Below are 17,684 nucleotides of genomic sequence, written 5' to 3'. Positions count from 1 at the left end.
CCTAGTGGCCGACACAAACACCGGGCCCATCTAGGAGTGGCACTGCAGTGGCACGCAGGATGGCCCTTCCAAAAAACCCTCCCCAAACAGCACATGACGCAAAGAAAAAAAGAGGCGCAATGAGGTAGCTGTGTGAGTAAGATAAGCGACCCTAGTGGCCGACACAAACACCGGGCCCATCTAGGAGTGGCACTGCAGTGTCACGCAGGATGTCCCTTCCAAAAAACCCTCCCCAAACAGCACATGACGCAAAGAAAAAAAGAGGCGCAATGAGGTAGCTGTGTGAGTAAGCTAAGCGACCCTAGTGGCCGACACAAACACCGGGCCCATCTAGGAGTGGCACTGCAGTGTCACGCAGGATGTCCCTTCCAAAAAACCCTCCCCAAACAGCACATGACGCAAAGAAAAAAAGAGGCGCAATGAGGTAGCTGTGTGAGTAAGATAAGCGACCCTAGTGGCCGACACAAACACCGGGCCCATCTAGGAGTGGCACTGCAGTGGCACGCAGGATGGCCCTTCCAAAAAACCCTCCCCAAACAGCACATGAAGCAAAAAATTAAATTAAGAAAAATTAATTAATTAATTAAATTAAGAAAAATTAAAGAAAAAAGAGGTGCAAGATGGAATTGTCCTTGGGCCCTCCCACCCACCCTTATGTTGTATAAACAGGACATGCACACTTTAACCAACCCATCATTTCAGTGACAGGGTCTGCCACACGACTGTGACTGAAATGACGGGTTGGTTTGGACCCCCACCAAAAAAGAAGCAATTAATCGCTCCTTGCACAAACTGGCTCTACAGAGGCACGATCTCCACCTCATCATCATCCTCCGATATATCACCGTGTACATCCCCCTCCTCACAGATTATCAATTCGTCCCCACTGGAATCCACCATCTCAGCTCCCTGTGTACTTTGTGGAGGCAATTGCTGCTGGTCAATGTCTCCACGGAGGAATTGATTATAATTCATTTTAATGAACATCATCTTCTCCACATTTTCTGGATGTAACCTCGTACGCCGATTGCTGACAAGGTGAGCGGCGGCACTAAACACTCTTTCGGAGTACACACTTGTGGGAGGGCAACTTAGGTAGAATAAAGCCAGTTTGTGCAAGGGCCTCCAAATTGCCTCTTTTTCCTGCCAGTATAAGTACGGACTGTGTGACGTGCCTACTTGGATGCGGTCACTCATATAATCCTCCACCATTCTTTCAATGGTGAGAGAATCATATGCAGTGACAGTAGACGACATGTCCGTAATCGTTGTCAGGTCCTTCAGTCTGGACCAGATGTCAGCATCAGCAGTCGCTCCAGACTGCCCTGCATCACCGCCAGCGGGTGGGCTCGGAATTCTGAGCCTTTTCCTCGCACCCCCAGTTGCGGGAGAATGTGAAGGAGGAGATGTTGACAGGTCGCGTTCCGCTTGACTTGACAATTTTGTCACCAGCAGGTCTTTGAACCCCAGCTGACTTGTGTCTGCCGGAAAGAGAGATCCAAGGTAGGCTTTAAATCTAGGATCGAGCACGGTGGCCAAAATGTAGTGCTCTGATTTCAACAGATTGACCACCCGTGAATCCTTGTTAAGCGAATTAAGGGCTCCATCCACAAGTCCCACATACCTAGCGGAATCGCTCCGTGTTAGCTCCTCCTTTAATGTCTCCAGCTTCTTCTGCAAAAGCCTGATGAGGGGAATGACCTGACTCAGGCTGGCAGTGTCTGAACTGACTTCACGTGTGGCAAGTTCAAAGGGCATCAGAACCTTGCACAATGTTGAAATCATTCTCCACTGCGCTTGAGACAGGTGCATTCCACCTCCTATATCGTGCTCAATTGTATAGGCTTGAATGGCCTTTTGCTGCTCCTCCAACCTCTGAAGCATATAGAGGGTTGAATTCCACCTCGTTACCACTTCTTGCTTCAGATGATGGCAGGGTGTCACGATCCGGGTATCTGGACGCCATTTCTTACCCATCAGATGCCTCCTAAGGCTGGCTCAGCGCTCTAGGACCGGATCCCATCTGTTATCCTGATGTGTACATTCCTGTATCCTCTCCTGTCACTCTGGGACGCTGTCACAGTAAACGCCATATTACACCTGGCATGGCGTCTCCCGCGGCCTCCGCCGCCGTCCCTGAACTTCTGCATGCAGAGTGTCTGAGTGGCGATTACGTCAGCCGCGGCCTCCGCTGTGTCCGCGTGGTTGGATGTGCATCTGTCAGCCTGGCGCCTCCTGTTTCCGGTGGCCGGCGCCGCCATTACTGTTTTCATTACCACATGGATTACAAACCAAACTTCCCTCCAAGTGTCTGCATGGGCGCAGCCATCTTGGATTCTGTCAGCTGATCATTTCCACCAATCTGTTCTCAGTATTGATAATCTGCATAATTGCCTAGCCAATCCCTTCCTTGCTGCAGGTATAAATACACTGTGCCTGAGCAAGGAAGGCGTCAGTGCTTTGGTTGTCAAACCTAGTTCCTGTTTGTCTCTCTCCTGTGATTGTCTTCCAGGTTCCAGCTCCTGTCTCAAGACTTCCACCATAGAGACCCGCACCAGCATTCCACCTGCGGTGTAGCCTGACTCTCCAATCCATTGTGGATTCATCTGTTTCCAGCTACAACATTACCTGCTTCCAGCTCAGCTTCCAGCAGAGTACAGCTTCCCTTAAAGGGCCGGTGTCCTTTCTACACTTTACCACTCTCCACCGGTATTATTATTTCTCCGCTCTCAAGTTCTACATTTCAGTTCATATTTCATCGCTCCCAAGTTCATCTATTATTTAACTGGTTCCAGCCAGTATCCACTCCGTGCTAACAACAGTCTGGTTCCAGCCAGTATCCACAGCAGCTGTTTTACCTTCAGCAACCCAGCTTTTCCTGGAACACCTGCTGGCACAATCCTGGGTTATCTCCATTGCTACAGTCGGGCCTGGTAAGGACTTTCCATCTAGAAGATCATAAGAACTATCTCACACTACCAGTGCCCTGTGGCTCCTGCCATCCTGTAGTACCCAGGAACTGTATTTATTATTTGCTGACTTTTACGTTTTCTTTTACTGCTGCTGTGTTGCGGAGTTGTCATAATAAACATCATTGACTTTTATCCAAGTTGTCGTGGTCACGCCTTCGGGCAGTTATTATTCATGTTACTTACATGTCCAGGGGTCTGATACAACCTCCCAGGTTCCGGTACATCTCAGCCCCTACAACTGAGGCTGCCTCCCGTCAGCTCAGGCCCTCAGTTGTGACAGTAAGCACTGACCTAATGAATCCAGCTGGAGACCAGGATCAAGCGGCCAGGCCGATGCAAGAACTGGCAGCCCGACTAGAACATCAGGAGGCTGCACAGGGCCACATCATCCGCTGTCTCCAGGATCTCTCTACTCGGCTGGATGGGATTCAGACAACTCTCCGTGGATCAGGCGCATCTGGTGCGTCAACCACCGTGACTCCAGCTATAACCCCACCCACCTTACCCATTTCTGCTCCACGTCTTCATCTTCCAACGCCAGCAAAATTTGACGGATCTCCAAGATTCTGCAGGGGATTTCTCAACCAGTGTGAGATTCAGTTTGAGCTACAACCTGGCAATTTTCCCAGTGACCGTACAAAAATTGCCTACATTATCTCTCTTCTCAGTGGCTCCGCCCTTGACTGGGCATCACCGTTATGGGAGAGGTCCGACACCCTGCTATCTTCTTACACTGCATTCGTGTCAACATTCAGGCGCATCTTCGACGAGCCAGGCCGGGTAACCTCAGCTTCATCCGAGATTCTCCGTTTACGCCAGGGGTCACGTACTGTAGGACAATATCTGATACAGTTCCAGATCCTGGCATCCGAACTGGCATGGAACGACGAGGCCCTGTATGCTGCATTCTGGCATGGCTTATCTGAGCTTATTAAAGATGAGTTAGCTACCAGAGACTTACCTTCTAAGTTAGATGAGCTAATCTCACTCTGCACGAAAGTTGATTTACGTTTCAGAGAGAGAGGACAACTGAGCGTGGAAGATCATCTGCTCCAAAATCTTCTGCTCCTCCTCCTCGTCAACTGTCACCATCTAAAGATGAGCCCATGCAAATTGGCCGTTCCCGTTTAACTCCTGCTGAGCTCCGAAGACGCCTCTCTGAGTCTCTTTGTCTTTACTGTGCAGCTCCGTCTCACACCATCAATGCCTGTCCCGAACGTCCGGGAAAACTCCAAACCCTAGCTCGCCCAGGAGAGGGCCGGCTAGGAGTAATGATCTCCTCTCCATCTCCTCATGATTGTAATCTCCCAGTCTCGCTTCAAGTTGCTCAACGTTATCGGAACGTCATTGCCCTCCTTGATTCCGGAGCAGCTGGGAACTTTATTACTGAAGCCTATGTTAAACGGTGGTCCCTACCCACCGAGAGACTTCCTTCCTCCTTTTCCTTAACTGCCGTGGATGGCAGTAACATTTTTGATACTGTTATTGCTCTAAGGACTCTACCAGTTCGTCTGAGAGTGGGAGTTCTTCATTCCGAACTTATTTCACTTTTAGTGATTCCAAGAGCCACACATCCTGTGGTCCTGGGCCTTCCATGGCTCCGTCTTCACAATCCTACAATTGATTGGACGACTACGCAAATCCTGGCATGGGGTTCCTCCTGTGCAGAGACATGTTTGTTTAAAGTATTGCCTGTCTGTTCTTCCTCCCCCAGGTCGTCTGATGTTCCACCTCCTCCATATCAAGATTTCACGGATGTGTTCAGTAAAGCTTCTGCTGATATCCTTCCTCCTCATAGAGAATGGGACTGCCCGATTGATCTCGTTCCAGGGAAGGTTCCACCTCGAGGCCGAACTTATCCGTTGTCTCTGCCTGAGACGCATTCTATGGAGGAATACATTAAAGAGAACCTAGCAAAGGGGTTCATTCGACCTTCTTCTTCCCCAGCCGGCGCAGGCTTCTTTTTTGTAAAAAAGAAAGATGGTGGTCTGCGGCCGTGCATCGACTACAGAGGTTTGAACGACATTACCATCAAGAACCGTTATCCTTTACCCCTGATTACTGAGCTCTTTGACAGAGTTAGCGGAGCTACCATCTTTACAAAGCTGGACTTGCGAGGTGCATACAATCTCATCCGGATCCATGAGGGTGACGAGTGGAAGACCGCCTTTAACACCCGTGACGGACATTATGAGTACCTCGTCATGCCCTTCGGATTGAGCAATGCTCCAGCTGTCTTCCAGCATTTTGTCAATGAGATCTTCAGAGACATTCTATACCGTCATGTCGTGGTCTATCTAGACGATATCCTCATTTTTGCCAACGATTTAGAGGAACATCGTTTTTGGGTTAAAGAGGTTCTGTCCCGTCTCCGTGTCAATCATCTCTATTGCAAATTAGAAAAATGCGTCTTTGAAGTCAAGTCCATTCCGTTTCTAGGGTACATTGTGTCCGGTTCCGGACTAGAGATGGATCCTGAGAAACTACAAGCAATTCAGAATTGGCCGGTACCCTTAACCCTCAAAGGGGTCCAGAGGTTCTTAGGGTTCGCCAATTATTACCGAAAGTTTATACGAGACTTTTCCACCATTGTGGCGCCTATTACTGCTTTCACCAAGAAGGGTGCTAACCCGTCCAAGTGGTCTGAAGAAGCCATGCAAGCTTTTCATCTTTTAAAACAGAGGTTCATCTCTGCGCCTGTCCTGAAACAGCCTGACATCGACTCTCCTTTCATCCTAGAGGTGGATGCCTCCTCCGTTGGAGTAGGAGCGGTGTTATCTCAGAGGGCTAAAGATGGCCATTTACATCCTTGCAGTTTCTTCTCCCGGAAGTTCTCCCCAGCTGAGCGCAACTATGCCATTGGCGACCAGGAGTTGCTAGCCATCAAGCTCGCTCTAGAAGAGTGGAGGTATCTGTTGGAGGGAGCTTCTCATTTAATCACCATACTTACAGACCACAAGAACCTTTTATACCTGAAGGGCGCACAATGTCTCAACCCTCGTCAGGCCAGATGGGCACTTTTCTTTTCCAGGTTCGACTTTAAACTCCAGTTCTGTCCGGGCTCTCAGAATCGTAAGGCCGATGCCCTTTCCCGCTCATGGGAACAAGAAAATGAGTCAGAGTCTTCAGACAAGCATCCTATTATAAATCCGTTGGCATTCTCCACGGTAGGGATGGACTCTACGCCCCCATCAGGGAAAAGTTTTGTGAAGCCGATGCTAAGGAAGAAGCTCATGCATTGGGCCCATGCATCCCGTTTTGCCGGACATACAGGTATCCAAAAAACCCTGGAGTTTATCTCTAGGTCCTATTGGTGGCCAACTCTGAAAAAGGACGTCTTGGAGTTTATTGCATCTTGCCCAAAGTGTGCCCAACATAAAGTATCCCGCCAGTCGCCTGCGGGGCAACTGGTTCCACTATCCGTTCCCCGTCGACCATGGACCCACTTGTCGATGGATTTCATTACAGACTTACCCATGTGCAACAAGTTCAATACCATCTGGGTGGTAGTTGACCGGTTCACCAAGATGGCACACTTCATTCCTCTCACCGGTCTTCCGTCAGCTTCCAAGTTGGCTCAAGTATTCATACAAGAGATCTTCCGACTCCACGGTCTTCCTGAAGAAATTATCTCAGATCGAGGAGTTCAATTCACAGCCAAATTCTGGCGAAGTTTATGTCAAGTCCTCCAAGTCAAGCTAAAGTTTTCCACGGCTTACCATCCTCAGACCAATGGTCAAACCGAGAGGGTGAATCAGGACTTGGAGGCCTTCCTCCGCATCTATGTGTCCTCCTCTCAAGATGACTGGGTTCAATTACTTCCCTGGGCCGAGTTCTGTCATAACAACCAGTATCATTCTTCATCTGCTTCAACACCATTCTTCACTAACTTTGGATTCCACCCTAAAGTCCCTGAGTTCCAACCGCTTCCAGCAACTTCTGTTCCCGCAGTGGATATCACCTTGCATCAGTTTGCCAATATCTGGAAGAGCGTACGATCAGCTCTGCTCAAGGCATCGTTCAGGTACAAGAAGTTTGCGGATAAGAAGCGTCGAGCAGTTCCTGCTCTCAAGGTGGGTGATCGGGTATGGTTATCCACGAAGAATTTGAGGTTAAGAGTTCCCAGTATGAAGTTTGCACCTCGCTATATCGGTCCTTTCAAGATTGAACAAGTCATCAATCCTGTTGCTTACAGACTCCAGTTGCCTCCCTTCTTAAAAATACCCAGGACATTCCATGTTTCCCTGTTGAAACCGCTGATCTTGAATCGGTTTCATTCCTCACTTCCTCCAACTCCGAAAGTCCAAACTCAACGAGGCGTTGAGTATGAAGTGGCCAAGATCTTGGACTCACGTCACCGTTACGGTCAACTACAATATCTTATTGACTGGAAGGGTTATGGTCCTGAGGAACGTTCATGGACCAATGCTTCTGATGTCCATGCTCCTGCCTTGGTCCGGAGATTCCATTCCAAGTTTCCTCAAAAGCCAAAGAAGTGTCCTGGGGCCACTCCTAAAGGGGGGGGTGCTGTCACGATCCGGGTATCTGGACGCCATTTCTTACCCATCAGATGCCTCCTAAGGCTGGCTCAGCGCTCTAGGACCGGATCCCATCTGTTATCCTGATGTGTACATTCCTGTATCCTCTCCTGTCACTCTGGGACGCTGTCACAGTAAACGCCATATTACACCTGGCATGGCGTCTCCCGCGGACTCCGCCGCCGTCCCTGAACTTCTGCATGCAGAGTGTCTGAGTGGCGATTACGTCAGCCGCGGCCTCCGCTGTGTCCGCGTGGTTGGATGTGCATCTGTCAGCCTGGCGCCTCCTGTTTCCGGTGGCCGGCGCCGCCATTACTGTTTTCATTACCACATGGATTACAAACCAAACTTCCCTCCAAGTGTCTGCATGGGCGCAGCCATCTTGGATTCTGTCAGCTGATCATTTCCACCAATCTGTTCTCAGTATTGATAATCTGCATAATTGCCTAGCCAATCCCTTCCTTGCTGCAGGTATAAATACACTGTGCCTGAGCAAGGAAGGCGTCAGTGCTTTGGTTGTCAAACCTAGTTCCTGTTTGTCTCTCTCCTGTGATTGTCTTCCAGGTTCCAGCTCCTGTCTCAAGACTTCCACCATAGAGACCCGCACCAGCATTCCACCTGCGGTGTAGCCTGACTCTCCAATCCATTGTGGATTCATCTGTTTCCAGCTACAACATTACCTGCTTCCAGCTCAGCTTCCAGCAGAGTACAGCTTCCCTTAAAGGGCCGGTGTCCTTTCTACACTTTACCACTCTCCACCGGTATTATTATTTCTCCGCTCTCAAGTTCTACATTTCAGTTCATATTTCATCGCTCCCAAGTTCATCTATTATTTAACTGGTTCCAGCCAGTATCCACTCCGTGCTAACAACAGTCTGGTTCCAGCCAGTATCCACAGCAGCTGTTTTACCTTCAGCAACCCAGCTTTTCCTGGAACACCTGCTGGCACAATCCTGGGTTATCTCCATTGCTACAGTCGGGCCTGGTAAGGACTTTCCATCTAGAAGATCATAAGAACTATCTCACACTACCAGTGCCCTGTGGCTCCTGCCATCCTGTAGTACCCAGGAACTGTATTTATTATTTGCTGACTTTTACGTTTTCTTTTACTGCTGCTGTGTTGCGGAGTTGTCATAATAAACATCATTGACTTTTATCCAAGTTGTCGTGGTCACGCCTTCGGGCAGTTATTATTCATGTTACTTACATGTCCAGGGGTCTGATACAACCTCCCAGGTTCCGGTACATCTCAGCCCCTACAACTGAGGCTGCCTCCCGTCAGCTCAGGCCCTCAGTTGTGACACAGGGCAGGTTCAGTTGTTTTTGGTGGTGCTCCAGTCTTCTGTACGTGGTGCCTGTACGCCGAAAGTGTCCCGCAATTCTTCTGGCCACCAACAGCATCTCTTGCACGCCCCTGTCGTTTTTAAAAAAATTCTGCACCACCAAATTCAAGGTATGTGCAAAACATTGGACGTGCTGGAATTTGCCCATATTTAATGCACACACAATATTGCTGGCGTTGTCCGATGCCACAAATCCACAGGAGAGTCCAATTGGGGTAAGCCATTCCGCGATGATCTTCCTCAGTTGCCGTAAGAGGTTTTCAGCTGTGTGCGTATTCTGGAAAGCGGTGATACAAAGCGTAGCCTGCCTAGGAAAGAGTTGGCGTTTGCGAGATGCTGCTACTGGTGCCGCCGCTGCTGTTCTTGCGGCGGGAGTCCATACATCTACCCAGTGGGCTGTCACAGTCATATAGTCCTGACCCTGCCCTGCTCCACTTGTCCACATGTCCGTGGTTAAGTGGACATTGGGTACAACTGCATTTTTTAGGACACTGGTGAGTCTTTTTCTGACGTCCGTGTACATTATCGGTATCGCCTGCCTAGAGAAGTGGAACCTAGATGGTATTTGGTAACGGGGGCACACTACCTCAAGAAATTGTCTAGTTCCCTGTGAACTAACGGCGGATACCGGACGCACGTCTAACACCAACATAGTTGTCAAGGCCTCAGTTATCCGCTTTGCAGCAGGATGACTGCTGTGATATTTCATCTTCCTCGCAAAGGACTGTTGGACAGTCAATTGCTTACTGGAAGTAGTACAAGTGGGCTTACGACTTCCCCTCTGGGATGACCATCGACTCCCAGCAGCAACAACAGCAGCGCCAGCAGCAGTAGGCGTTACACTCAAGGATGCATCGGAGGAATCCCAGGCAGGAGAGGAATCGTCAGAATTGCCAGTGACATGGCCTGCAGGACTATTGGCATTCCTGGGGAAGGAGGAAATTGACACTGAGGGAGTTGGTGGGGTGGTTTGCGTGAGCTTGGTTACAAGAGGAAGGGATTTACTGGTCAGTGGACTGCTTCCGCTGTCACCCAAAGTTTTTGAACTTGTCACTGACTTATTATGAATGCGCTGCAGGTGACGTATAAGGGAGGATGTTCCGAGGTGGTTAACGTCCTTACCCCTACTTATTACAGCTTGACAAAGGCAACACACGGCTTGACAAATGTTGTCCGCATTTCTGGTGAAATACTTCCACACCGAAGAGCTGATTTTTTTTGTATTTTGACCAGGCATGTCAATGGCCCTATTCCTCCCACGGACAACAGGTGTCTCCCCGGGTGCCTGACTTAAACAAACCACCTCACCATCAGAATCCTCCTGGTCAATTTCCTCCCCAGCGCCAGCAACACCCATATCCTCCTCATCCTGGTGTACTTCAACACTGACATCTTCAATCTGACTATCAGGAACTGGACTGCGGGTGCTCCTTCCAGCACTTGCAGGGGGCGTGCAAATGGTGGAAGGCGCATGCTCTTCACGTCCAGTGTTGGGAAGGTCAGGCATCGCAACCGACACAATTGGAGTCGGACTCTCCTTGTGGATTTGGGATTTCGAAGAACGCACAGTTCTTTGCGGTGCTACTGCTTTTGCCAGCTTGAGTCTTTTCATTTTTCTAGCGAGAGGCAGAGTGCTTCCATCCTCATGTGAAGCTGAACCACTAGCCATGAACATAGGCCAGGGCCTCAGCCGTTCCTTGCCACTCCGTGTGGTAAATGGCATATTGGCAAGTTTACGCTTCTCCTCCGACAATTTTATTTTAGGTTTTGGAGTCCTTTTTTTACTGATATTTGGTGTTTTGTATTTTACATGCTCTGTACTATGACATTGGGCATCGGCCTTGGCAGACGACGTTGCTGGCATTTCATCGTCTCGGCCATGACTAGTGGCAGCAGCTTCAGCACGAGGTGGAAGTGGATCTTGATCTTTCCCTAATTTTGGAACCTCAACATTTTTGTTCTCCATATTTTAATAGGCACAACTAAAAGGCACCTCAGGTAAACAATGGAGATGGATGGATACTAGTATACTTATGGATGGACTGCCGAGTGCCGACACAGAGGTAGCTACAGCCGTGGACTACCGTACTGTGTCTGCTGCTAATATAGACTGGATGATAATGAGATGAAATCAATATAATATCACTAGTACTGCAGCCGGACAGGTATGTATATTTATTATGTAATGACTGATGACGGATCTGCTGGACACTGCCAGCTCAGCAGCACCGCAGACTGCTACAGTAAGCTACTATACTATAGTAGTATGTACAAAGAAGAAAGAAAAAAAAAAACCACGGGGAGGTGGTATACAATTATGGATGGACTGCCGAGTGCCGACACAGAGGTAGCTACAGCCGTGGACTACCGTACTGTGTCTGCTGCTAATATAGACTGGATGATAATGAGATGAAATCAATATAATATCACTAGTACTGCAGCCGGACAGGTATGTATATTTATTATGTAATGACTGATGACGGACCTGCTGGACACTGTCAGCTCAGCAGCACCGCAGACTGCTACAGTAAGCTACTATACTATAGTAGTATGTACAAAGAAGAAAGAAAGAAAAAAAACCACGGGGAGGTGGTATACAATTATGGATGGACTGCCGAGTGCCGACACAGAGGTAGCTACAGCCGTGGACTAACGTACTGTGTCTGCTGCTAATATAGACTGGATGATAATGAGATTAAATCAATATAATATCACTAGTACTGCAGCCGGACAGGTATGTATATTTATTATGTAATGACTGATGACGGACCTGCTGGACACTGTCAGCTCAGCAGCACCGCAGACTGCTACAGTAAGCTACTATACTATAGTAGTATGTACAAAGAAGAAAGAAAAAAAAAAAAACACGGGGAGGTGGTATACAATTATGGATGGACTGCCGAGTGCCGACACAGAGGTAGCTACAGCCGTGGACTAACGTACTGTGTCTGCTGCTAATATAGACTGGATGATAATGAGATGAAATCAATATAATATCACTAGTACTGCAGCCGGACAGGTATGTATATTTATTATGTAATGACTGATGACGGACCTGCTGGACACTGTCAGCTCTGCAGCACCGCAGACTGCTACAGTAAGCTACTATACTATAGTAGTATGTACAAAGAAGAAAGAAAAGAAAAAAACCACGGGGAGGTGGTATACAATTATGGATGGACTGCCGAGTGCCGACACAGAGGTAGCTACAGCCGTGGACTAACGTACTGTGTCTGCTGCTAATATAGACTGGATGATAATGAGATGAAATCAATATATATGTATATATAATATCACTAGTACTGCAGCCGGACAGGTATATATATTTATTATGTAATGACTGATGACGGACCTGCTGGACACTGTCAGCTCAGCAGCACCGCAGACTGCTACAGTAAGCTACTATAGTAGTATGTATAAAGAAGAATGAAAAAAAAAAAAAACCACGGGTAGGTGGTATACAATATTATATATATATATATATATATATTATATACAATTATATATATATATATATATATATATATATATATATATATATTAAACTGGTGGTGGTGATTGATTATTAAACTGGTGGTCAGGTCACTGGTCACACTATCAGCAACTTGCAAGTAGTACTCCTAAGCAGACAATCACAAAATATATTATACTGGTCTGGTGGTCAGTGTGGTCACAATGGCAGTGTGGCACTGACTCTGGCAGCAAAAGTGTGCACTGTACGTTATATGTACTCCTGAGTCCTGCTCTCAGACTCTAACTGCTCCCCACTGTCAGTGTCTCCCCCACAAGTCAGATAATTAATACAGTCACACTATCTAATCTATATCACTTCAGCAAGTAGTAGTAGTATAGTAGTACTCCTCCTAATAATGCTCCCCAAAATTACTACTACTGTGTCTCTCTCTACTGTCTCACTCTCTTCTCTAAACGGGGAGGACGCCAGCCACGTCCTCTCCCTATGAATCTCAATGCACGTGTGAAAATGGCGGCGACGCGCGGCTCCTTATATAGAATCCGAGTCTCGCGATAGAATCCGAGCCTCGCGAGAATCCGACAGCGGGATGATGACGTTCGGGCGCGCTCGGGTTAACCGAGCAAGGCGGGAAGATCCGAGTCGCTCGGACCCGTGTAAAAAAACCTGAAGTTCGGGCGGGTTCGGATTCCGAGGAACCGAACCCGCTCATCTCTAGATAAAATGCGAATAAAGTTGCACTACTGTGTGGCATAATTTGAATTGGGGGTACTATATTGTGTGGGCATGCCCGTTCTCAGCAAGAACATGCCCTTTTTTGAGCTGTGTGCTGAATGTGCGCACTGTCCCTATTTAAAAATATAGGGGTACGAGCATTAAAATGAGGACTGCTATAGGTGAGGGGTGATGGTGCTGGGGTAGGGGTGCAGGGTCAGAGGTGGAACTAGCAGCGGTGCTAGGGGGCACTAGCCAATATGTTGCTTAGGGCATCATATTGGTTAGGGCCGGCTCTGACTAAAATGTTACATAATATGAACTGGGGCATTGTAATGTGGCACAATATGAAGTGGAGGCACTATAGTGTGGCATAATATGAACTGGGGGCACTGTAATGTTGCATAATTTGAAATGGAGGGCACTGTATTATGGCACAATAAAAAATTGAGGCACTATAGTGTGGTATAATATGAACAGGGCACTGTAATGTGGAATAATACACAGTAGGTATTTAAGTTGTATTATTAGGTATTAAGCAGGAGATGGCCCCAATACAGAGTGTGGCATGGAAGAAAATCACCCCCATGGTGTCAGGAGGAAGGTCCAGCCCTAGCACAGAGTGAGTGGAGTCATCCAAGGGCCACAGGATAATTGAGCAGGATTAAGAGATCGTAGACTACATGCCCATTGGGTTTAATTTTGACATTGGTGAAGTTCACTGAATACATTTGGCAGCCTAGTCATTGGTTTAGAGATAATAAACAGAACATTATCCAGCTAAAGAGCTATTTTATGATTCTGAGCACCCACTCTTAATACCAGAATCCTCAGGGTTTTGTCAAATCCAGGCTACCAGGGGTTCCATGATGAGGTAATAGGGAACAGCCCTGACATGTAGTATTAGTGATATTAAACTGTATGAAAAGTTACCTGTTAACCAAAAAAAAAGAGGCTAAAGGGTTAAGATATAGGGCTGGAATTCCAATGAGGAGTTTCCCCCACCACAGGCACAATGATTCAATTTGATCCTAATCCCTTATCAAAGAAGATTTAGAGAGATTGATCTGATGAACTAGGGCAATAATTCTGCTGGTGTTGTCCAAACTATACAGCCTGGACCAAAGCCAACTTCATCAGGATCTGTGAGTTTGGCAGCCAAAGATTTAACCTATTGAGCAGTATTTTCACAAATATGTTGAGAACAACATTTAGGAGAGACATCATCTTATAACTCCCACAAAGAGTACGGTCTTTACTCACTTTGTGTATCACAGAGATTGTAGCTTCAGAGCTAAATGAACAAAATATGCCCCATCCTATACTGAGTTAAACAAACCAGTGAGCTTAGGTGTTGAAGTACTGCTAACCTTTGAATCTTATTGGGGCATTTAGTAATTTGGCCACCTCAGGAAATAATATACAGAGATTACAACTGGCCAGATACTCTTCAGTTGTATTCTGCATACTAGAGGGATGAAATAGAATGATTTTGGTAAATTATAAAGGTTGTGTTAAAAATTGCGTAATACACTTAATAAACGGTTTGACTGTTTGTACTGTTGAATCTCAATTTAAACCTCTGTACTCTATGGCCAATATTTACTAAGAATTCGAGTTTGACCGATATGTGTTTTTTTTTTCTAAGTCCCAATCCGGGAATTCACCAAGCACCAATCTCGGCAGTGTTTGGACTATTCGTAAAGGTTTGATTTGCAAAGTTCCGAAATACGAATGAATAGACCATCGGTCAAACGCGGCTGTTATTTCATACAATACGGGAATTCACTATTCATTCGTATTTGGGTGTTAGTTTCTGAGTGCTCAATTGCGGTCGTATTTTTTTGCGAATCGGTAAAAAAAGTTGCAAAAAAATAAACCTGCTGTTTTCAATCGTGTTTACATGTGTTGCAACTCAAAAAACAATCACACCTGAATTAGGATGCCTAAAAAAGGAAGTTAGGCCCATTTCAATACACCTACACTCAGAAATGGCAGCAGGACTGTGGGCCAGTGATCTTTTGTGTGCTGTGGGATTCCTCAGACTCAGACATCAGCCTGTAAGTACCCAGGGCCAAGAAACTGAACATGGTCAGCAGGTTGTACAGGCATCGGTTTTTTAGGGGGCGTTTAAACTTGAACGCATTGTCCAATGATAAGGTCATTGTTAGGATCTCCTGCTCTGTGCTGCCACGTCGCCATGGCAACCGGGAGGCAAGTGTTAGCGAAGTAACCTGAGCGCAGCTGATACTCCGGTCCGGGTTTTTACTGTGTAGTGGTTACAGGCTCTGTGCACGGCAGGGAATCCGGCGCTGGTTTTGTGCTCACTGTCTGAGGTCTGAGTGGGGCGTGGACAGCACCTGCTATATAAACGATCCTCTCAGGCTAGGCAAATGCTGCTGAATCTTTGTTTGTTAGTCAGTTCCAGAGAGTTAGCTAGTACTGTGTGACTTTGTATTTACTTGTTGCTTACTGCGAATAGGCCTTGGGATTCGGTACTGCATTCTGCCAATCCGGACCTAGCAGTAAGACTGGAGTCAGTTGTTTGACCTGCTGGGGTTCTTTTGCTATTCTGTGAACCCAGCAGGTTTGCGGCTGTACTCTCAGACCTGCTTGCTTAATCCTCCCTCACTGTGCAGGGCGTCCAGGTGTCAGTTTAGTGGCAGTAAGCTGAACCTGTGCCCTGCAAGTGGGGGTTAGGATTGTGGATACTCTCCTTGTGTCTATATTTCTATCTCTGACCAAGGAGTTTATTCCCACACCCATTGGTAACCCTTTGGGGTTTTTTCTGTTGCTCTTAGCAACATCATTTCAGGTGCTCCACATGTGAAATCACTACACATCGCTTCATTGTCCGCTCTATTCCATCTGAGCATTCCTGACACTAGGGAGACACCCAATTCCTGAGCCTTTGGGCTTCTCCGTTCACTTTGTGTTTATTAGTTATTCCATCACCTCCTGTGTATGTTATGTTATACTGTCTGTGAGTTTGTTTGTTTGTTTGTTTGCTTCGCTTCCCTCTCTGTTGATACACCGGTATACTCCTGTTAGCACTGGTGTGCGTAACAGTCATACAGATGTTCCGTCTAAATCGTAACAACATTTTCCGTCTGTATGACCTTGTAAAACTGGGCCTAGACCCTGAGACAGCACGCTCTCGCCCTGTCTCAGGCCTGCACAAACTCCTGGCTGTGTTGCACTTTATGGCTACTGGCAGCTTTCAGGCTGTGTCTGGGGATGTCATAGGAATCTCACAGCCCTCATTTTCCAGAATCTTAACACAGGTGATGTATACCTAACTACCTCTTCTGTTTTTTGTTTGTAGTAATTTCTCGGTGGCCAGTTCTGTCCTAAAATCTCATGTTTATTGTTCTTTAAAATATACACACAGGTGTTGTCTGTTTTGCAGCCCCACATAGAGGCCTCAATCTGCTTCCCTACCCAGGAGTCTCAGTGGCATGCCGTCAGGGTAGATTTCTATGAGCTGGCTGGTATGCCCAATGTGCTTGGAGCCATAAATTGCACACACATTCAGCTGAGACCACCTAGGGGCAGGCAGCACATATATACTAATCGCCATTTCGAACACTCCACAAATGTGCAGGTGGTTTGTGATGCAAAACTCAAAATAATGAGTGTTGTTGCTGGTTACCCTGGGGGCTGCCATGACTCCTTCATCCTCAGTCAGTCATCCCTCTTTGATAAGTTTGAGGACGGACAAATGCCAGATGGATGGCTGCTGGGTATGTAATTTGATATGTGTAGGCCTGCGTATACTTTGTCCAAATACAGGTGCAGATGTATTAACCTGTAGAAGGCATAAGGAAGTGAGAAACCAGTGATATGTGGAAGGTGATAAAGGCACCAGCCAATCAGCTCCAATATGTAAATGAACATTTAGGAACAGATTGTCTGCTGCCTTTATTACCTTGCACATATCACTGGTTTATCACTTCCTTATGCCTTCTACAGGTTAATACATCTGCCCCACAGTGTGTTACTTATGTGTTGCTGTATCTTAACATGAATCACGTTACTATATCTGTCTTTTAGGTGATGGAGGATATGGCTGTTTCTCTTGGCTTCTAACTCCATTGTCCCGATCTGATACCCCTGCTGAACACAATTACAATCATGCACATAAGTCCACGCGGAATGTGATAGAAAGATGTTTTGGTGTGCTGAAATCTAGGTTTCGGTGTCTGGATAAGTCTGGTGGCCTTTTGTTGTATAGTCCCTCGAAGGTGACTCAAATTGTGTTATGCTGCTGCTTTCTTCATAACATGTGTTTGCAACAACATCTGCCACATGTTGAGGAGGAGGAGGAGGATGAAGAAAGCAGCCAGCAAGCAGAGGAATTAGAGACATCTGGTGATACTTGGAGTACAGATGTAGGGAGGCAGGTTAGGCAAGAGCTCATCACTCGCTATTTCTAAGGTAAGTTTGGTTTGCTTATTTCATTTGTTGTGTAATCATAAATAGATGTTTTTCCATTTTTATTGGCAAAACCATTACTCAGAATGTGTCTGTCTCCTTGACACATACAAACATACCCTCGCTTTATGCAAAACAAATGTCGCATGTGTATTGTGTGTATTTTAAAACTCAAAACAACAGATTATGAGTGGCATGCATTAAGTCTGGA

The sequence above is a fragment of the Pseudophryne corroboree genome, chromosome 3 (genome assembly GCF_028390025.1).
Source record: "Pseudophryne corroboree isolate aPseCor3 chromosome 3, aPseCor3.hap2, whole genome shotgun sequence".
Lineage (NCBI taxonomy): Eukaryota > Metazoa > Chordata > Amphibia > Anura > Myobatrachidae > Pseudophryne > Pseudophryne corroboree.
Note: the sequence above shows the minus strand (reverse complement) of the source record.